This window comes from Lutra lutra, chromosome 10 (genome assembly GCF_902655055.1).
Source record: "Lutra lutra chromosome 10, mLutLut1.2, whole genome shotgun sequence".
Lineage (NCBI taxonomy): Eukaryota > Metazoa > Chordata > Mammalia > Carnivora > Mustelidae > Lutra > Lutra lutra.
In genome coordinates this window covers 88433151-88455365 of record NC_062287.1, presented here as the reverse complement: position 1 = coordinate 88455365, position 22215 = coordinate 88433151, and the positions used below count along the sequence as shown (strand labels likewise).

The window sequence follows — 22215 nt, the reverse complement described above, 5'->3', positions numbered from 1 at the left end:
TGGAACCCCATGAGGCCGTGCATCATCTCACTGGGGAAGGACAGGCGGAACCAGGGTTGAAAACGTCATGTCCCGACTTCCTAGTGAACAGCTTTCTTTGCCAGACTCCGTGGCCCCTGTATAATATATAGAACTATCGAGTCCATCTTTCTTCTGAAAAGAGGTAAATATACAGTCATCTCTAGGTACTGCTAGGGCCACAGAGGGGTCTCTTAGCTCTGTCTAGACACAAAACCAACAGAGCATAATGCATAACAGTGTTTTACAGCCAGAGGTTTTTATCTTCTTGTTTCTCCTCTGAGGAGCTGGCTGATAAATCAGGCTTCCCAGGTAGAGAGGAATGTGTGTTTTCAAGAGTGACTTTCAGGAGCAGAGTGAAGGACAAGCAGTAACGTGGCACAGTGAAGCATCCTTCAGAACCAGTGGCAATCTCACCTCAAGAGGCCAATTAATCCATTTGAGGGAATAATGAAGACAAGAGCGATGGAGCCCGGGTGAAGACTGTCTGCCCCATTTTCCACGACAGAAGCTGGAGCCCTCTCTCCCGGCCGCATCATCAGTCTCCACAGTGAACACGAGCTACCCGGTAGCACGGCATCGATCAGCACGCGTGCGCTGGCTACAGGCACCCAGCGATCAGGAGAGGGAAGATTAGCTCCGGTGCCTCTGGCCGGCTGTGGCTCCCACTCCTCGAACCTAAGGGGCACCTAAGGATTCCCTGCCATCACAGCATCCCCATCGCCTCCTTCTAAAAGCACCGGTTGACCTTTTCATTGTGCTTAAGTAACTGCTGCTTTCAGATCTGAGCCATCTCATTTGTGACACCCAGAGATACCTTAAGGAGAACGAAAATGAGAGATCTGGGCAAAGATAGGTAAAGCATTCTACCCAAAAACAGGCCAGAAGCAGAACTTCTGTTCTCCGCTCTATTAATGTGCGCTGGAGTGGACAGAGGCATGCTTGCCAAATTCTAGGCCAGAGACTTCCAGTTCTGGTTCTACGGTGGGCTAGCTATTCAAACTAACTTTCCTATTGGAAAAAAAGAACTTACAAAGCCGGAGCAAATATTTTTAAAAAAATATCTTAAAATCATTGAAGAGGTGATTAAAAAGTAAAGGGCGAACATCTGGAAAACTGAGATACCTTTTTTCCTAAGAGCAGTGGTGGTCTGCACCAGCTTGGGTATTGGTTTTGCCAAAGACCGAAGTCAAGATTCAGGGCTGTGCAAAGTGGGAATCTAAGGGAGACCCTTCCTTTATGCCATAACTCCGAAGAGCGAACTCCTAGGGTTAGGAAGAACCAGAGGTAAACCTCCTTCCCCCTTGCCTAGGGGACTGTAGGGAGGGTTACCTTTGCAACAGGTGCAACAAGGGAGATGTGGAGGAATTAATTATTATGGGTAGCCTCCCATGGAATGTGTCCCTTGGGTTTGCGTTACTTTGATGGTCTCGGGAACCTCTTCAATTGGGAATGAATTGATATTGTACCCGAGTACTCCCAGGCATCTAGCAGAAGCCAAACTCAATGTCTCTGAAGAAAGGCATATTTATCACAGGGTTTAATGAATCCCCACAAATAATTTTTCAGAGACAATGAGCAATATACAGCCCAAGACACCAAGCATGTGAGGAACCAATGCACCAGGAGGAACAACCGGGATCAGACGCAGATCCACAAAGACTTCAAATGTTAAAATGATCACACCTAATCGTAAACATGCTTGCTATTTTTAAAGAAATAAAGGGCTGAATACATCCATCTGTAGGGAACAGTAAGCTACTAAAAAATGGCCAAAAATAAATTAGAAAAAGAACCACACAAGATATCTAGAAGTGAGTAAAACTGTAACTAACATTGAAACCTCAATGGACCAGTTCAAACAGGAGATTAGAAACAGGCGAAAAGAGAATGCATCAACTGGAAGGCAGCCCAGGAGGAATTACTCTGAATGCAGCAGGGAGTAGCACAAAAAGATGGAAAAGACAAAGAAGAAGCTAAGAGACTTGGAGGGAGGAAATTCCAAATTCAAAATAAAGGAAATTCAAACTATGGTGTGCAACAGAATGACCTCTGGAGCTTGTCGAGATACGCATTCTGGGGCCCTAATGCCACCTACGTATGTCACTTCTTCAGGAATACTCTGGGTTCCAGGAATACACAATGTTAACAGATATGGAAGCCACCTACACTCTAAGAAGCAGTGGAATCTGAACTTCTGGGTGGCAGACTTCAGAAGTCAATTTTCTTTCCTCTTGTCCAATCCATATGAAGTTTTTCACCTCTCCTTGACTATACTGTTCTCACTCATAACAGCTGGGCAGAATATGTAACAGACCTTCTTGTATTCCCTCAGTTCAATGGGGGTTTAGATAGCAGAACCAAAACATGTTTGAAACCCAGTATTTCCATGCAGTTGACCCTTGAACAATATGGGTTTGAACTGCGTGGGTCCACTCATTTAAAAAACTGGATTTTAAAAAGATAATAATACAGTGCTATAAGTGTATTTTCTTTTCTGTATGATTTTCTTAATAACCTGGTCTTTTCTCTAGCTTACTTCCTTGAAGGAATACAGTATGTAATGCATAAAACACACAGGTGAGGTGTTATTTGTTTATGTTACCGGTAAAGCTTCTGGTCAACAGCAGGCTATTAGTAGTTAAGTTTTGGGGGAGTCAAAAGTTACACATAGATTTTCAACTGCACAGGGTAGCTTAGTACCCCTAACTCCTATGTTGCTCAAGGGTCATGTGTATTTCCAAAGCAAAGACTTAGGAAAAAAAATTGTTTAAATTTTGCTTTGAGTATGTGTGAATTTGAACCAATGGTTACCATGGTGTTTGGTAAAAGTACCTGCTGCTTATCTTTCACTCACTCCAGCCTATGATGAGTTCCCTCAGAAACTGGCTAACTACCACTGGGTGTCTGGGGCTAGCTCACTTCACCTTTCCTTGTCTCACCTGTCCCACCTGTCCCAGGAGTGTCCCACCATCCACGATCCTGGCAGCACGCGGGAAATGCTCAGCATGGTGCCTGGGACACTTAATAAGTGTTCAGAAACTTGGAAGCCATTATTAACAAATGACAAATCCATTTCCTGAATTGTAACCCCACCCTTACGGACTCCTCTAGTTTTCTCTCCAAATTCCTTGTACTTTTTCAAAAAAAAACAGCACCTCCTGGCCCTACAGCTGTAGCCTTCACCTTTGCTTAACTCTCCCTATCAGGTTGTCCGTGTGTGTAATAATAACAAAGAGCCTGAATGATTAAATGACACACGTGGTAATTCCAGGAATGTCTTCCCAAAGATGCAGAAGGTGACGGATAAGGGGGAAAGCCTTTGGGACCTGTCATGATGTTCTTCCCTGTAAAATGGTGTCCTTCGCTGTCAGGGGCCTGCAAGAGCTTCAGCAGGGCACCGGAGGCGCCTGGCAACTTTCCACTGTCCCCACTTCAGAAGGAGTGAACGAGGGGCTTGTAGAGTTTCTAAAGCCAAGTGGAACGAGTCCGCCAGCAATGCCAATGCACGAATAATAAGCAGCAGATGTTAGCAAGAGCAGAACCCACTCCTCCCAACTTAAAGGAGGGCAGGATGGGGTGGAAGTGAATGGGGGCGGGCAAAAAAAAGCATTGAGACGATGCCAAAAATGCGAACCTGGGGGACTGAATTCTGAAGATCACTCAAAGCCCTGATACTTGTCGACATTTTCCAACTTCTTCCAGCTCCCAAACCTGCAAATTTGCATGCCTCTTGGTGACGGGTGTTATATAGTTTCAAATCTCGTTTCTTTGATCTGGAAAGGACGGGATCACAAGCAACAACTTCATGCCTAGGACATAATTCCCACCCTGAGATCATTCCCAGGCAAGTGGACTACAAGGTCACCTCCTGTTTAAAGCTGATCGATTTATCCTCCCGAGTTCGTCTCAGGGCAACGATCTGTTCCCAGTCATTTCCAATGTTCCTGTCGAGATAAGCTCCTCATTTCTGTTGTCTGCAGGCTCAGATCAAAGGGTCAGAGCCAAAGTCAGGGAGACAGGATAAGATGTTTCCTAGCAGCTAAGATTGGTCAGCCTGACCTTTTGTTTCAAGTGCTTTGGGTCAGCTGGGAGCTCAAGCTGTGTCTGTGTGTATGAGGGAGAGAAAAAGACGGAGAGAGGGAGGCAGGCAAAACTGACTCTCTTCCCCCTTCAGGGCCCTCTTATTAACAATTTAACAACACTTCACATTTTCAAAGTGTTATCAAACCATTAATAATTGAGCAACTTCTCAAAACAATGTTGGGCTGCCTTCTCAGGAGAGAAGGAAAGCTGTAATTAGAAATATGGCAGTCTGTTGAGAGAAGCCGCATTTAATTAGTCCATTTTAATTTAATTTAGGTAGGGTCTACACAAAGAAGCTTGCATCCAGCCCCATAGCACGAGATGCCAGAGAAGTTTCAGAAGGCTCCTTCTTGAAAACCCGGGGCGCTTGCTGCTAGGACAGCAGTCAAGGTCCGAGGCTTCTGTGTCTGAAGACCTACCATGAACCCCTGCCTTCACTGGCCTTGGGTAAGTCACTCCCCTGAATTCCATCCGGTCATCTGTACAATGTGAAAAAAAGTATCTGCCTTTCGAAAATTTGATACGAAGATTATTGTGAGGAGATGCTTATCAAGCACCTAATTAAATGAGAAAAAAAAAAAAAGCCAAAAGCAAACTGAATAATAATTATCCCAGGGCAGCACGGGGGAGCAAGGAAGACTTACTCTTTCACCCAAGTCCTGTATTCTTAAAAAGTTAAAAAAGTTAATTAAGGGGGAAATCAGAGGGGGAGACAAACCATGAGAGACTGTAGACTGTGAGAAACAAACTGAGGGTTTCGGAGGGAAGGGAGGTGGGGGGTTGGGAGGGCCTGGTGGTGGGTATTAAGGAGGGCACATATTGCATGGAGCACTGGGTGTGGTGCATAAACAATGAATTTTGGAACACTGAAAAAATAAAATTAAATTAAATTTAAAAAAAATAAAAAGTTAATGTCCAGCCATGTGTGTGGTGGAGAGTTTCCAAACTGTCCCAGAGATCAGCCGAGGGAGGCCACACTCAACCTCAAGAGGAGATACGTCCCCCGATGAGTTCCTGACCTGTCCTTCTTGCGATGCACCCTCCCCCATTTCAGTTATTGGCCGCTCTATCCTGCCATTTCCTCAGGCCAAACACATTGGTGTCACTGTCAGCTCTTCTCATACTCCACACGCAATCCAGAAGGAATTCTAACTGACCCATTTCAAAACACAGCCTGATTCTCTTCAACTGCTTCTCACCACGTCTACTATTACCGCCATCGGTCCTCCCCCACCCCCCCCACCCCACCCCGTGCCATGTCTGGATCACTGTGACAGCTTCTACCTGCCTCCCTGCTCCCACCGCCACCCTGTAAAGGCTATTCTCAGCACAGTGACCAGCGAGATATTGGGACAACGGGAGTCAGACTTGTCATGTCTCTCCTCTGCTCCAGACACCCCACGGGCTCCATCTCCCCTGGAGTAGAAGCCAAAGACCCCCACCTCCCCACAGTGTATTCACCATCTGGCTCCCAGACTTCTCTCCATTCTGCCTCCCCCCTACCCTCCTCCCTCACTCTGCTTCAGCCTCTCAGGGCTCCCTGCAATGTCTTCCTACCTACTTATCATGTTTCTAGCCTGTCTAGAACAGAAGCTCCCCGAGGACAGGCACTTTCACTCATTTTGCTCACTGCTGTGTGTCCAGTGTCTCCAGCAGTGTTTGTCACAGAGCAGATACTCAACGATACAGGTTGAAGAAACGGCACCAAGAAAAAGGGACTCTAACAAGTGCAGTGGAGATGCCGTGTCCATGACAGCCCAGGTCCAGCCGGCCCCACACAGCAAGAAGGGGCAGAGAAGCAGATGAATCTCAGATGCGGAAGAGCTGTGGCTTATGACGGGAGGAACCTTCACACAATGCCGTGGGGGAGGAAAATGATGTTGTACCGAGACAGGCGAGAGCCGCCCGCAACCAGCGTGCACACCTGGTTGTGGCACTTTGGGGAGGAAGCCAACTTCACAGTGGCTACTCCCATCTAAGCCCTGGGATGGCCATGTGCAGGGAGACAGCACCGGGCAGACAGCCAATGACACATCTGTCTGGGGAATGATAATCAATCCAGTTTTGCTGGGCCACGGAGACAGGGTATGAAGTCCACTGGAGTCCAAGCTCTGAAGGCCAGGATGAGGAGCCTATCCTGCACCTAGAAGGCAAAGGGGGTGGTCTTCAGGAGAGGTTCGAGTTGGGGAGTTAATGCTGGAAGGAAGACAGAGAAAGACAAATCTGACACTGCGTACAGGTTGGGTTGGTCTGAAGGAGAACGAGAGGAGGGAAAGACCAGTTGGTGGATGAACCTGTGGAGGGCCAAGAAAGGTGCTGGTTTCTAGAAGGAGAGGATCCTCCACAGTAGAGGGAGAGGGGCAGCAGGAAAGCCAGAGCATGAGGTGGAAAGGAAACTGAAGAAACTCATACAGGGTGGCCTGCATCTTCTCTGTAAAGTGGGAAGCATGGGTTTCTGCAAGATGGGGCTGGAAGACTGAAGCAGAGGATGGCTCCAAACTGTGGTAGGGGATGAGCCACCAACTCGTGGGAGATCAGTGAGAAGGATCTGTGTCAGCCAGTACAGGAAGGGTCTAGCTGATGCTGGGAAACCAGAGTCTGCACTGACAGGAGTCAGGACACAGAAGACTATTTCTGGGGGAATCAAAAAGCAGAGCGAGTCACACCAGGGGAACACGGTCATTCCGTATGTGCTATTCTTTACGGCCACACTTCAACCTAACTGTCGACACTTGGACAAGCATCATTTTCAAGTTCAAGGAAAGAATGACGAAGGTTGTGTTCAGTCTAAGGTCTATCTTGAGGCAGTCCTAAGAGTCACCTCGATTTGCTGAATTAGGTAGCCAAGAAATCACGTCATCTCGGACTTTGGTTTCTCCATTGAACACTGTTAAGAAGAACTCTACTTTTTGGAGTAATTTTGTTTCTTCACCACTGATTTTGATTGATACCCCCCAGCGAAAGTTGAATTTACAGGTTTCGGACTTCACCATGGGGGCACGCAGACACACACACATGCACGCAAGTGCACGCGCACACAATTGTTGTTGAAAAGTGAAATGAGTGACATTTACAGCTCTGCTCTCCTTGTGGAGGCTACCCTATTGATCACAACTGACATTTACTTAAACATTCTCTGGCAAAAAAAAAAAAAATTAAAAAATAAATAAAATAATCATAATAATACCTCCTGATTCTATCTCTTTCTGAAAATGCCAACAAATGTGCCCAAGGCAGGTGAGAAAAAAACCACCCACAATAAAATCATCTATTCATCCCCCTACAACAAACAGTGTTATTTTGTTAATATTATAACTTCAATTATTTCTTGGGTTCTCGATAGCTCATGTTGTTACTCTCACCCGGGTATTGATTCTCCTCCTGTTAAAAACAAGCCTCAGTGAGGCACCAAGAATTGCCTGCTCAAGCTTATTGCTATGCCGGGGGGGTATATCATACATATTAAATTTGGACAGCATTTAGGCTAAAGCAATCTTAACTTTGTGATCTTGTTGGTTTTTAAAGCAAATGTTAATGAAATATGTATTACTTATGGCAAATGGCAATCCCGGTGGGGTACATTTTAATTAGTATAGTTTGTTCAATGAAAAGCATATTTATCTCCTCCCCACCCGTCACCAGGCTGCCCTCCGACCTGCGGGCACAGTGAGAAGAAAAAGTGGAGGAGGAGACAGGTGAGCGTTCTCAACTCTTGGGTCAGGGAGAGAAGAGGGGCGCCCTGACCAGTTCCTCATCAGCCACAGGAGCTCTGAACCTCTCCTCTATGAAGCAGGTAGTGTGTACTTCTCAGAAGAGTGTACTTCTCAGACTCTGGTCTACCTGGGTTTATCTTTCAGTGCGGCAGATGACCAGAAAAGTCAAGGGATGATGTTCTTAGGCTCATCACTGGCTTATGACTTAGGATACAGTATTAATTTTCCAGGGCCGCCCTCACAAACACCACAAACTGGGCAGCTTAAAACAACATAAGTTAAGGTGCCAGTGAACCCTTTCTTGCCTCTTCCTAGCTTAGGGTGGTTGTCGGTACTCCTTGGCATACCCTGACTTGTAGATGTATCATTTCAATTTCTGTCTCTGTTTTCTCATGGTCCTATGTGTCTGTGTCCAAATTCCCTTCTTATAAGGATGCCAGTCATAGTGAATTTAGAGCCATCCTAATGTGAGAAGACCTCATTGTCATGGTCCATTTTATGTGTTGATCCAGCTAAGTTATGGTACCTAGCTTTTAGCCAAACATCAGTCTAGATGTTGGTATGAAGGTCTTTCTCTAGATGTGGTTAACATTCAAATCAGTAGACTCAGGCGAAGCAGACGACTCTCTATAATGTGGATGGGCCTCCTCTAATCAGTTGAAGATCTTAAGAGGAAAGACTGATGTTCTCCCAGGAAGACGGTGGCTTCTGACTCAGGACTGCAATCTCAACTCTTTCCTGGCTCTCCAGCCAGCTGGGCTGTCCTGCAGATTTTGGACCTGCCAGCTCACACAGTCACGTAATCACAATCACATTAATCAATCTCTTCTCTCCCTCCAAAGACAGACAGACAGAGATAGGACAGAAAGATAAATATTGATTCTGTATTTCTAGAGAAGGCGAATCTGCTCATCTTAACTTGATTACATCTCCAAAGACGATTTCCAGATAAGGTTACACATGCTTCATTCCTGGATGGACATGAATTCTGGGGGAACATTCTCAAACCCAGCGTAAATCTGTGGACCAGGGCCCCACTATTCAAAGTCTGGTGCTTGGATCAGTGGTGGAGGTGTCTCCTAGGAGCCCGATAGAAATGCTGTCTCTGTGGCTCCAACCTGAACCTAATGAATCAGAACCTTCATTTTAACGGATCACCAAGTGATATGTATGCATGGGAGTTTGAGAAGCCCCGGACTGGAAGATCATGCTTCCAACCGCTGTGGAATTTATAAGAAAAGGCCTAGAGTTCGGGACGCCTGGGTGGCTCAGTTGGTTGGACGACTGCCTTCGGCTCAGGTCATGGTCCCGGAGTCCCGGGATCGAGTCCCGCATCGGGCCCCCAGCTCCATGGGGAGTCTGCTTCTCCCTCTGACCTTCTCCTCACTCATGCTCTCTCTCACTGTCTCTCTCTCAAATAAATAAAATCTTTAAAAAAAAAAAAAAAGAAAGAAAAGGCCTAGAGTCCAGACACTGTAAAAGCGAGACAAGTCCCAAGTAAAGGGTCAGAGAAGAGGGACTGAGAAAGAAAGTAGAAATAGCACGGAGTTTCGAAATAGGTCACGTCTCATTCATATGCACCTTACCAACAGCTGAGACTAGATAATATTTGTCACATGAGAGGACAAAAGAATAAATGAATAAACTGGGCTCTTTAAGATAGAGAGGTTTTCTAATAAGCTGGCCCCTATTTACAAGGAAAGCCCTAAGGCAAAAGAGAGAAAGAAATCTCATTTCTAGGAGCCCGGGTCACCACTCCCCCTTTGTTCACAGAGGCAAAGCTATGCTGCCATGATTACTGGGGACAGTGTTACGCTCGAATACTGACGTCCTGCTCTAGGCTCCCACTGTAACTCATGTTGACATGGAGAAATGTTTCATTTTCAGATCCATATGTATGAATTTTTAATGAACTTTGTCAAAGAAATCAAATATTTCCCCCTCTACCCCCGACTCCGAGGAATCGGATTTTGACCTCCTGCCAAACAACTATAAATCATGTTCAGCACGAAGAGGAGCAGGAACCAGGGGCTGCTACCCATGGATTAGCCAGTTAATTTCCCTCTGTCAGACATTCGGCTAAGCTGTCAAGGATGGAGAGGGAAGGAAAGAGGGAGGGAAGAGAGAGGAAGGAAGGGAGGAAAAGAAGGAAGGAAAGAAGGACTAGAAAGAGTAGGCATCCAATAGTAATCGACAAAACAGAAAAATTAAAAACCAGATAAGGTCGTTCATTGTCTGAGAACTGGGGGGGCCCTATCAATCACCAGAATCTTTAGAACATCAAGTCCTGGCTTCTGTAGCTGGCTATAGATTTCCTCATGCAAGGGGACTTAAAAGTAGGGGGTGGGGTGGGGGTAGAGAGGAGAGGTTTCAGGGAGTAGAATGAAAATAAATTATTTCCTTTTTCAAGAGCCCTTTCCTACAGTTTCCGTGAACTGTGCAAAATACAGCAGATCCTTCCTAAATAAAGCCTCAATCAATACTTAGAAGGGGGAGCTGAAGCATTAAAGGCAATGAGATATCATTTCTTGCCTAGCAATGCAGAAGTGATTTAAAAATGGTAATACTCTATGTTGGCAAGGATGTGGTGAAAGGTTCTATCCAATTGCTTGTGGGAGTGGAAAAAGATACAATCCATTTGGAAAACCATTTAGTAATTGAAGTGCAATGAGCCCTGAGTGTTCATACCTGGTCTAAATCCTATCGAATGTATCTTAAGGAAGTAATCCAAAAGATGAAACAAAGCTTTATAGACCATTACGGCTTCGTGTACAGTAATTCCACGGTAAAACCTAAATGCTCAGCAGTAGGTGTGTGGCTTGAGTAAAATAAGCTGTGTCCATCCGAGAGAACATCATGCAATAATTAAGAATGCTTGTGAAGGGTTTATAACAACCTGTGAAAGTATTTATTAATACAAGTGGGAAAAAGGTAGGCTACAAAACTGAATAAATAATACCATTGTGAGGAACAGAAAGCCTCCATGACATATGTCCAGAAAAGAATATAATAGAATACAGAAATACTCAAATTTAAATAACACCAATTGCTAATGGTGCTTACCTATGGTTGAAGGAAATCTGGGTGAATGTTTCCTTCTTCTGTGTTTCCCAAACATCCCATAATAAGTTTGTGTACTTTTATAATGGAAACCTGATTCTATTATGCTTTTGTAAAGCAAGTCAGCTGTAGAGGTGAGATGTTCAAAGAGGTCTCCTACAGTAACAATCGAATCATAGCTAATTCAAGGTGAAACAAATTTGGAAACACTGAATTTTCGAATCTCACCTCCTGATCCCGAACACAGAAGAATCCAGTTGGCTGCCTGCGTGCAAAAGCATCTCTTTTGGTCCAAAAGACTGCACTTAAGAAATGAAACGAAGAGCCAGAACTGTCAGTTTTCAACTACTGGACTCTAGGATGAGTCAAAGAGCCGTCCCAGACACTCCCATTTGCCGAGGTTCCTTCACTGGAAGGAAGTTGGCCGTGCCATGCCTTGAAACAGGCACATGCGGCTGGACGGGCGTGGATGGAACTGGACGCTTCTCCTGCCCCAGATCAGCCCCAGTCACAGCATTCTCCTTTCTGTGCAAATTTGTGCACTTGAAAGCTATTGTCTCTAGGTTTTTGACCCTGCTCGAGCAAGATTTTCTGGAGCGAGCCATCTGGTTCTGGGAATGAGGAGCCATCAAAGGCCACATGCAGGACGCGGGAGGAGGGGAACGATTCTGTTTGAGCGACGAGCTCATTGGATATGTTCTAAGTGGCTGAATGCTGTTCAGTTTTGAATAAAGTGACACTTGGGTGACCTAAACAGGTGACATGGTGGCGGCAGCAGCAGCAGCAGCAGCTGCAGCAGGGTAAACAGGGCAGGGATGTGGGCTCTTGGGGTGGGCACGTTCAACACCCACGTGCTCCCCATAAGGCACCTGTCCGCTCTTCCATGGCCTGGGAGCTCGCAGAGGGGACAGCACGTGGCTGAGACCCCCCCCAGGACGTAATCACACTGCTGGTTCCTCTGAAACCCAGACGTCACGAAGGGCAGTGGGGAGGGCAGTGTCCTAACTCAGTCTTGCCCCCAACCTCCTCTCTTCTCACTAGAAGCACTAGGTCTCCAATTTCCTGATCTAGTCTGCCAGGACTGGGTAAAAGCAAGAAAAAGAGAAGCCACTTGGCCCTAACGACAAAGTGGAAAAAAAAGGGAGCAAAATCTACGTGCCTTATTTGTTGCTCTGAACGAGCGGACTTCAAGCACTTTCATTAATAACATTTTTAATGGTAAAACATGTTACTAAGACCCTAGAGAATCACCCCATACATCCCTCTCTGGAAAACTGTTCTAAATATTTACTTGCGTGGTTATCAAATAGGCATGGCAAGGATGGGGTGGGTACTGGGGCCAGGGGGAAATGCCTGCTTGCCTTGACAGTCTTGTCGAAACAAGGAATACTTCTGGGGCCCCCACGTATGTTGGTAGGTATCTCACACCAGCGTTGTCCAAACTCCAGTTCTCCACCCTGGTCACTCTCCTCTCTCTTGCCACCAGCAGGGCTAAAACTTCATTAATATGGAGCCCATGAACTAATTCAAACCAGGCTGTGCTAGGATTCATTTCTGTGCCGGGCATCAAGGAGGAATGGTCTGCCGAAAGACTGTGGTGGAGAAATCATGGGGGGGAATGTTTAATTGCTGGAAGGAAAGAGATTCTTTTCAGGCTCCCTTTACATCGAAGCGATCCATCTACCAATTACAAGCAAGTTCTTATCCAGACATTAAAGCAGGGAACCGCCGGTGTTGGCAACCAACCAAAACTGGTTATCTCCGGCCTTCTGTAATTCCAGACCGTGTCCTGATCCACCCTGGCTTCCTGCCTAATGCATGTGCATTCCTTTTCCTGCCCCCACTCTCAGCCCCTGGCTTACCCTGAGACCACGGGAGATGCCCGAGCAGACACATGTGGGCAAGGTGGCGAGCAGACCTTTCACCACCTGGGGAGGAAGAGGCCATCTGGCTTCCAGTCCACATGTGTCCTGCTAAACATCATGACTACTGAGCGCCCCTCCCCCGCCCCCGCCCCCGCCGGAGAGGATCTAGTTCGAACGACAACCCCATTCTATCCCTTACATCTGAAATATTCCAGAAAAGAAGACTGTCAGGAGAAGGAGATGGGCGAAGCTGTAATGTCAGCCAACACTTTTTTAAAAATGGAAACTCGTACAAAACGGTGCGTTCCCACGGCAAACCAAGCATTCACTGTCCCCACCCCCCGACACCCGGTCAGCCAAGCTCAGGTCCCTGGCTAATTAAGTAGTCTCAAGTGGGGAGCTGTGGGCTCAAGGGCTGTTGCTTGGCTGTGGGCGGAGGGGCTTGTGGCTGAGGCTCCGACCACCCCCCCTCCCCCAACAGTGTGCAAGGTCCAGCAAGTCAAAGCTAATGCAAGGAGCAGAGCCGCAGCTGACCGGGCCTCCCCTCCATCGTGTGCACCCACGGCCCTGGGCTCACGTGTCCTTTCGCCGCATTAACATTCTGTCTGGGCTCTGCCTTCACACTCAGCAAGCCTAGCGCAGCCTGTAAATAAGGAGGCGAAGGGCAGGGAGGGACGCCAAGGAAGGGTTTTTCTCCCACGTGGTGTAGAGCAACAAAAAGCCAGTTTACTAACGTGATCTGAAAAGACCCAAGGAAGATCGGATGTGCCCTCGCAAATCCCTTGACGAAGACTCCTGCTGGTGGGAGGGGACTGCTAGTCCAATTCTTCCAAATGCATCTTTCTAAAAACGTAGATTAAACTTTCAAAAATAGCTTTGATGCTCCTCCAACTCCTTCTTCTCAGCACATCTCCCTCCCCCCGCCCCCACCCAATGGCTTAAAAAAATACCACGATAGGAACTTAGATTTGGCTCAAATTTGCTTAGCACACCGAAGCTAAATGCAGCTTATACACTGATCTTGATTCCAAAACCGCTTACATGTACACATATGAGGCTGTAATGGAATGATTTATGGTTTTCGTTGAGCTCTTTCACGGCTGATTTTCGGAGATCTCTCTGGGGTGATTATTTTTGGATATTTCTACATCTGTGAACTGCACAACTCCTGACAGATGTTCACTCCTTCTCGGGGAGCCTCATGTTAACTGATTTACACGTTTCGTTCATTTAAACGTTCAATAAGCACCCAGGAACCATTAAGCATGGCGGGGCGTACGAAACTACTGATTAAGGCAGAGGCTTCCGTCCTCAAAGAACTGATTCTTGTTCTCACTCATCCGACGAGCCAGGAGATGAGCTGCCATGATCAAATTTACTGGCAGAATCACACTTCCCTGGTCGGAAGCCACGTCGTGCGTGTTTGCAAATGCATCTGATCTAGCCCTTTAGCAAGAGGGGCTTGCTATTAATTTCTGGAACAGAAATGGTCTTGGCCTCCGAGAATGGCTGGATTCCATCCATCCATCCCTCCCCAAACTGAATCACTAGAAGGTAGGCTGACTCTGCAAGGGCAGGGATTTTTGCTTGTGGGGTTTGTCTTCCTGCTTCTATTTCCACTAGTGTTTCCCTTTCTAAGGACATCTACAGAGGGATGGCTTCTCTGCCCTCTGGGGAAGTTTCTGTGGCACCCAGCCTGCAGGGGCTCTGAGGCCCAAGCTGGGTTTCTATTTGCAGTAGAACCACTCTGAATTTCAATGTGGTGACCCAGAAAGTGGGGGGTAATAAAACCTGCTCCAGAGGATTCCTGGGAGAAGTCAGCAGGCTGATAACGTAGGAAGGGCACTTCCTAGGCAATGTTGGGCACTCCTGGGGCTCGTGCCTTCCTGCCCAGTGGACAGAGACATCAGAGACGGGGATCCCTGGCTGGGGAGAGACAGGGTGACCAGCACTTGGGGAGGGTACTGATGAAGCTTCCAGCAGCTCCCACAGAGTCACTGCGTAGCTCTGGGCAGGGCCCAAGCGCATTTTTCAGCCTTGGTTTCTTCCCTGTGAAAATGCTTTCTCAAACTGAAAACTACTACAAAAAGGTAAACCATGACTGTAAAGGGAATCAGACAGCATTATTTTATTCAAAGATCCTCTCCTCTGATAGCAGCATTCCCAGCTTGAACAACAGGATACACACATTTTAAAAACTGACCTCGGAGAGCCTAATTAGAAGGATAAACTCCCAGGAACAGCATTCTATTCTATTCTATTATTTTATTTTATTTTGCTGCAAGGCTAAATATAGGTTAAGGGGAAGAAAAGAACTGCTGGGATATGCATTCATGTATCTTATAATTAAATACTTCAAGGAGGATTTGGCCCGACTGGCACCGCTCCACAGAAACGCCTTATCTCGTCTGGCTGGAAAATCACGCTGGCTTTCTGGGAGTGCAATTTTCCTGCAGGTTTCGGGGGGGCGGGGGCAAGGCCCTCGTGGCTGGCCTGTGCGCCACCTGGAGGGGTCTGAGAACAAAGACAGGGCGGCCTGCAGTATTTCCCACAACTTGGCAAGTTGGAACCTTATCATTTTCATGTCACCAGAATGTTCATTCACCACCCAGATTCAGGTTTACCCTTTGTGTCTCAGGCAAGAAAAGGGAAGGTGGGGGGCGGGAGGGGAGATGCTTTTAATTTGGTCAGACTGCTGCTTATCGGTCTTAGTCACAGCCACTAATGCAGTGGAATTATAATCCTCCCGCAATGGTCTTATCAACCAGGAGCCACATGTGGCGGCACGAAACCAAGGCTTTTCAAGGGGGTCCCGAGAAAAGCCGTGCCTTGGCTGCTGAGGAGATGCTGGATACACAGAGAAGGAAGACGCAGCCTGGGGAAGAGGAGAGGAAGCCAGGTTGCCCCCCACCCCCATCATGTCCTGGCCCCCTCAGAACAAGGATGGGCTCTTCTTGGGGGAAGAGGTCACAGGACTTTGTCGCCTGGATGCTGGGTCCCTGACCTCCCCACGATGCTGGGCGTTTTCACCCACTCACGTCCCATGTCTCCTTGTCTCCCCACTGTTCTTCCTCACGGCCACACTCATCCAAACGGGGGCTCAGCCTTTCCCTAATTTCGTCAACTCAAGAAAGCCACAGTCAGAGGCTGTGACTTGTAACCCCGTGCTCATCCTTTTATGCGTTTCAACATCTCCAGTGGGCATCCATCATGCAACAGGTGCTTTTCCAGGTGTTTGGGAGAAATGTGTCAACACAACAAAAATTTCTGCCCTCACTGAACTCACAGGTTAGCAGAGGGAGGCAGACAATGAGTGTAATAAATAAATTATGGAGTATACTGCTTGTCGGAAGGAACCAGACCACCACCAAAGACCCCTAGAGCATGGGAAGTGGAATGAAGAGTGAGCAGGAGTGCGGGTGGGAGGGGTGCTGCAGTTACAAACAGGACAGTCAGGTGGGTGATGCATCGAGAAGGAGATACCTGAGAAGGAATCGAAGATGGACCCTTGGATGTTTGGAAGGAGCATGCTCTAATTGGAAGAAAGAGCAAGTGCAAAGGCCCCGGGGTGAGAGAGTCCTGCCATGTTTGAGGAACAGCAGGGGGCTTGCTCTTTAAAACTCAACGGAACACAAACGGAATGCACCCGGCGAGTAACCTTCCTGGAAATGGTCCAACTGAGGCAGCTCTAGGAACTCACGCACTGAACTCCTCTTCACAGAATGCCCTACAGCAGTGGCTTGTTATTAAATAGAGAAACTAGCACAGTGGACCAGGGTCAGCATAAAATTAAAAGCAATAGAATATATTACACATATCAAGGCATGGCATATACAACACATTCCTCTCTGTACACTTGACTGTGATATAAAAATTACTTCTTATTGTCAGTTGGAGTCAATAGAACTCAAAAGCTACTAACCCACAGGCTACCTTCTACTAAGCCCCAGACTGCCCGCCTTGGGGCAGTGTCTTCTGTCCTCGGCCCCTGGGAGCATGTGCCCAAGAGAAACCCAGATTCCTTCTAAAGTAGGCTCAAGAAGTGAAGCCTAGAGAGAGGGAAACACTTCCTCACCCACCAGACATCGCCTGTTTCAGGGATGAGTAAAATAGAGACCCTCTTCTTCCTCCAGAGATGGACACCCTGCTTCCTGAACAGGGCTCCCCCTTTTCTTATCATGACCCACCCCCCGCCCCAAAAGGGTGGGGTCTAACTCACGAGCAGTTCGTGGGAAAACAGCTCCCTGGTCTGACCAATGTCCATCTGTACTCTTGCCCAAGGACTCATGGCTCAGCTGGGATAATTTGATGGAATTATGATGAAATAAAATGAAATTTAAATGAAATGAAATAAATGAAAATTTAAATGAAATAAAATGAAATTTAAGAAATCAGTAAAAGCACACTGCTCCTGAGTGGCAACGTGGGAAACTCTTCGGTCAACTGCCCCGATTTTTTCTTTTCCAACAAAACCAACTTTGTCTGGTCGCCCCCAGAGGGCTCGCTTTATCTGGATGACTCACATCTAGTTTTTGCAATATATCCTCTGCAAAGCAGGGAATTATTAAATGTTCCCAGTTAAGGTGTGAGGGGGTAGAAGGCAGGGGTGGGGGTGCTCTATGACAGCTCCGGGGGCGTAGGAGACTGCGTGTAGAATCTGGAGACCCCACTGGCCCCTTACAGCACGAGCCAGACTATCCTGAACAAGGCCCTCTTTTTCCAGCAGGAGACCCAACAGACTGCTCTTAATAGAATTTTTTAAATTGCTTAAAATTGCTGCTTCTATTCCAGGCTGAAAATTACAGCCCTTGCTCTATTTCCCATCTTCTCCCCAGAGTTCCTCGGAACCCCCGAGGAGATCTGTACTAACAACGACATCATCAACAAAACCTGAATGTACTCTGTGCGAGGAAAAATATTTGCAGCTTCTCAACCAGATCCAAAGAGGCTGTGACTGACAAACAGCCTCTCCCAAATGGATTGAGCCTTCTCTCTCTCTCTCATTCCAACATGGTAAAAAAAAAAAAAAAAAAAAAAAAAAAATACCAGTGTGATTTATGTTCCTTTCTGAAAACATTACAAATCAAATACTAAAAATCTTTGAAACCTTATCGCGCTGAAGATGATGAATACTGACCTTCCTCCTTTGTCATCCCACCAGTCGTGTGGGTGGCGTGAGGTGGGAGGGAGGTGGCTGATGAATAAGTCATTGTTTCCAAAGACTGCCGCATCAGAGGACGTGTGTTGAAACTATTCCCCACTTAACCTCCCCTCGAGAGAAAGCTTTGTGCGGGTAAACAAACAAAACCCCATCTGTGTGTACTTACAGACGGCAGGTCTTCAGAACGTGGTGCACTGCAGTGAGGTTCAACGCCTTGGGGAGACACAAGGTGAATCGCGGGAGGGGGGGCACTGTTCCCAGTGGCCCGGGACCACCTAGTCCGTGTTCTGCCGGGCTCCTGGCCTCATCCAGGGTCCCTCTTGGCAGAGCTGGATGAACACTCCCGGACTTTGTGCAGTGACCACGTGTCTGTCCAAACTGCTTGTAAGTTGGGGATGGTGTCCCCCCTGGAGGTAACTAACTCCTTCTGACTCCGTCTTGAAGGCCCAACCCCAACCAAGATGGAAACTATAGGACTTTTTACCCCGAGTGCTTAGCATTCAGCGAGATCACAGGACCTCCACTCGGTTCTCCTCAATTAAAGAGCCAAGGGTTTTAGAGCCGAGCTGCACACTGGGATGGCAAGGCTCCATCCCAGGCCAGCGGAGTCCAGCACTGGGAAAACGGTTCCCTGGCCGAGTCCAACATGCCACCAGCACTGAGAAGGCTACACATGTGGAAGGTCAGGCACCGACCTGTCTAGGAATGCAGTGCCCTCCCCCCGCAAACTCAGCTCAAAGTTCCTTCTCCTGGAGCCCTGCAGGTGGCCTTCTGGCTATTGTGGCAGCACCGTGAAGCGGGGAGGAAACTGGGTCCGGGGCTTTCAAGGGCCCAGGCTAGACTCCCAGAGAGGATTATTTACTACAGGCATGTCCACTCCTCTATTTGCCAACTGTAAACGTCTGCCTGACCATCTCCTACAAGCCCGATACCCCTGACAACACATGAGTGAACAAGACAGCCTTCCTTCTCCTCAAGTGATGGGTATGAAGGGATGAGAATACACCACCCCAAAACACACCACTTTGGTTTCAGGATTATTTTGAGCGGAGGGCCGCTGAGCAACGGTAGACAAAGGAAGAGCTCTTTGCCGCTCTATCTGCCTAAAAGCAGCGTGTAAATTTCCCTCTGTAGAGGTGACATCATCTCCCCTGTGAGGTGTCCTCTGCTCTTACTCCAAAATGCAGAACACCTTTTAACCACTAGAGACAGAGAAGATACTGAGATGAGACTGTATAAACAGCCCTGACTCAGGAACCCTCACCTATCATTAATTTCCCATATTTTCACCTTCCCACAATTTACCACCCCTAAAAGCCCACACCTTTTTCTTTTGTCTGGCCACTTGTTCACAATTTATTATCCTCGGTTAAAATGGCATGGAAACCCCCAGGTCTTGACACTTCTTTGGATTTCCAGTCCTTTTCCGTGAAGTCCCCATGTACACGAAGTTTAAAATATTAATAATAATATGTTTTTTTCTCTTGCTAACCGCTCTTTTGTCTGTTTAATTTGCAGGCCCCTGTGAATCACCTAAGAAGGTACAGTTCTTCTCTCTCCTGCCAGTAACTATGCTCTCGGATGGTCCTAAGTATGCTGCTTCTCTCATTTAATCCTTGCCACTAGTCTATGAGGTATTATCATGCCCATTTTGCAGAGGAAGAAACCCAGGCTCAGAAACCTTAAGCAGCTGTCCAGGGACACATAACAAGGAACTGACACCAGTTCGACTTGTCTGAACTCTGGAGCCAGACTGGGAAGAAAATAGGCAGCAAAAATGAATTCAGGAGCAGGGCGCCTGGGTGGCTCAGTGGGTTAAATCCTCTGCCTTTGGCTCAGGTCATGATCCCAGGGTCCTGGGATCGAGCCCCACAACAGGCTCTCTGCTCAGTAGGGAGCCTGCTTCCCCGCCCCCTCTTTCTCTCTGCCTACTTGTGATCTCTGTCAAATAAATAAATAAAATCTTTAAAAAAAATGAACTCAGGAGCAGAGGCATCAGTCAACAGAACTACTGCTTAACAGGGTTGTCTCAAAACAGAGTTTTTCATTTCAATTCTTTAAACAAAAGAGAAAGAAACTCAAATAATTTAGAATTCTTAATGACATTTTGAGGCCTAGCATCAAACAGCCTGAATAAATAATGAATGTCACGGAAAGGACACCGGGCAGAGGGACTGAACCACACGCAGCCAGTGCCAAGCCCAGGCTGCAAAGAGCAAACACTTGACAGCGCGCTCTGCGGGTTGTTAACAACATCTGAAAATCTTTCGAGATCAGCAGGTTTCCTAGACAGCCGCGATCCACTCTGAGGAGCCTGTCGGCCCCCAGTTAATTCCTGATCAATGAGAAACCCGAGGATGGCGAGTAAACCAGCTTGGACGTGGAAGAGTCAGGGGTCTGAGGTCAGGGGCCACCCGTGTCCTAGCTAAGGTGGGGAGAGAGAGGACGAAGCAGGGGAATGAGGAAGGGGTAGATGCCCGAGGAAGAGGAAAGAAGGGAGAACAAGAAGCACAGGCAGACAGACTGAGCCTGAAGACAGGATGGGCACCTAGGAGAGACACGTGTGGTGGGAGGCCACAGGGCAGCTGCTTGGGGTCAGCTGGTGATCCGTTTATCATGGAAAAATTGGTCCCAAAGGAGGTCGCCGTGGGATGGACACAGATGTCCCTCTGTGTCTTAGTCAGTCAGCTGCGATAATAAAGTACCAGAGACCAGGCGGCTTGTGAGTAATAGAAATGGGTTTCTAAGTTGGTTTTGGAGGCTGGAAGTCCTAGATCGGGGTGCTCGCTTGTTTGGGTTCTGGTGAGAAACCTCTTCTGGGTTGCAGACTGCTACATTTTCATGCATCCTCACATAGGAGAAAAGAGAAAAAAGCTGGCTCTCTGGCTGTCCTTGCGATGGCACTAATCCCATTCATGATGGCACCATCCTCATGACCCAATCTCCTCCTGAAAGCCCCGCCTCCCCACGTAATCGCACTGAGATTACGGTTTCAATGTATGAATATGGGCAGTGGTGAGGAAACACCAACATTTAGCCTTTTTAAAGTTCCTTTATTTTTAGTCATCTGTACACCCAACCTGGGGCTCTAACTCATGACCCCAAGATCAAGATTCATATGCTCTTCAGATGAGCCAACCCCACAAGCATTGAGTCTTTAATGCTCTCACACAGACTCCCTCACCAGGATGGACGGTGAAATATACAGCAGATTCCCGACCAGGTGACGTGCTTGACCCCAGCCGCAGCTCCTGGAAAGGGTTGGCACAGGAGCACAGAGGTGGGTTCTTTGGTCAGTTCAGTTCAGGACCCACTGGTTGGACAACATCAAATAGATTTCTTTTCAGCAGCATTTCTCTAAATCTCTTGCGTGATTTCTAAGAGGATGGTATCTCCCACATTAGGTGACCACAGGGGCAGTGCTGTAGATTTAGGGCTATAAAGGCAGAGCCTTAGGAAAGCTACTTGGGCCTAGGAGAAATCGGTGAGGCCCCAGAGCCCCTGGGCTGTGCCCTGTAAGGTCTTGCCTTCTCTTGCACACTAAAGGTGAGAGGCACCATTTATGCATTCTGCCTCCCCTGCAGCCTGGGGACATGAGTGGTGGTAGCAGAATGAGTACATTCTTCCCATTTCATTGCACTTGGTGTTTGAAGTGTGACTTCCAGTGAGTGTGATATTCTCAGGGACTAAAACTGGGATTCCACCTGGCCACTGACCTTCTGAAAAGAATGCCAGAAATGTAAGGGAACATTCTGGATCCATGCATCACTTCTAGAAGAGGAACAGGCAGAGTCTCAGGGACAACTGAGTGGTGCAGATGGAACCAGAACCCAGGGCTCCTGACCCTCAGTCTGAGCTCCTTGCCCTGCTCTGGCTGCCCTCCTGCCCCATCTCCTATGGTTCCTCTTGGAGCCGTGATTGGATGGAGCAACTCCAACCAACGTTTAAAAATTCAAGAGGAGCCGTGACCTTGCACTGTTGGGGGCAAGGGCAGTGAAGTCCACCTCCCCATGGCTGCCCAGCCTCTTGCTGGTCTTTGACAACACCACCACATTACTTATCTTGTAAAAGAAACAGTAACAGGAAAGCAAGCCACAGAAACTCCCCAAGGCTGGGAGGTTAAATGGCTGCCCACCACTGGAGCAAGCAAATGGGTGTTGCCCTCCCTTCTCCTTTCTTCAAGAAGCAGGGAAGGAAAACAGCAGAAAGGGAGCATTTGGGAAATGGGTCACGGGGATTGTGACGAGATGTTCCACACAGCCATGCAAAATGAGAGACTGGCTAATCAGATCACGTCCTTGGTAACTGGGTC

The 22215-nt window shown here is 47.5% G+C and overlaps 1 protein-coding gene and 1 long non-coding RNA gene across 2 annotated transcripts in view; one reads left to right on the top strand and one right to left on the bottom strand.

Moving 5' to 3' along the window:
- Positions 1–22215, bottom strand: part of LDLRAD3 (low density lipoprotein receptor class A domain containing 3) — a 223941-nt gene that overhangs the window by 40116 nt on the left and 161610 nt on the right. The window lies entirely within an intron of this gene.
- On the top strand, positions 4386–19672 carry LOC125078765 (uncharacterized). Its single transcript, XR_007120975.1, has 3 exons — positions 4386–4551; positions 19422–19444; positions 19561–19672. It is a non-coding gene; the product is annotated as an uncharacterized LOC125078765 (long non-coding RNA).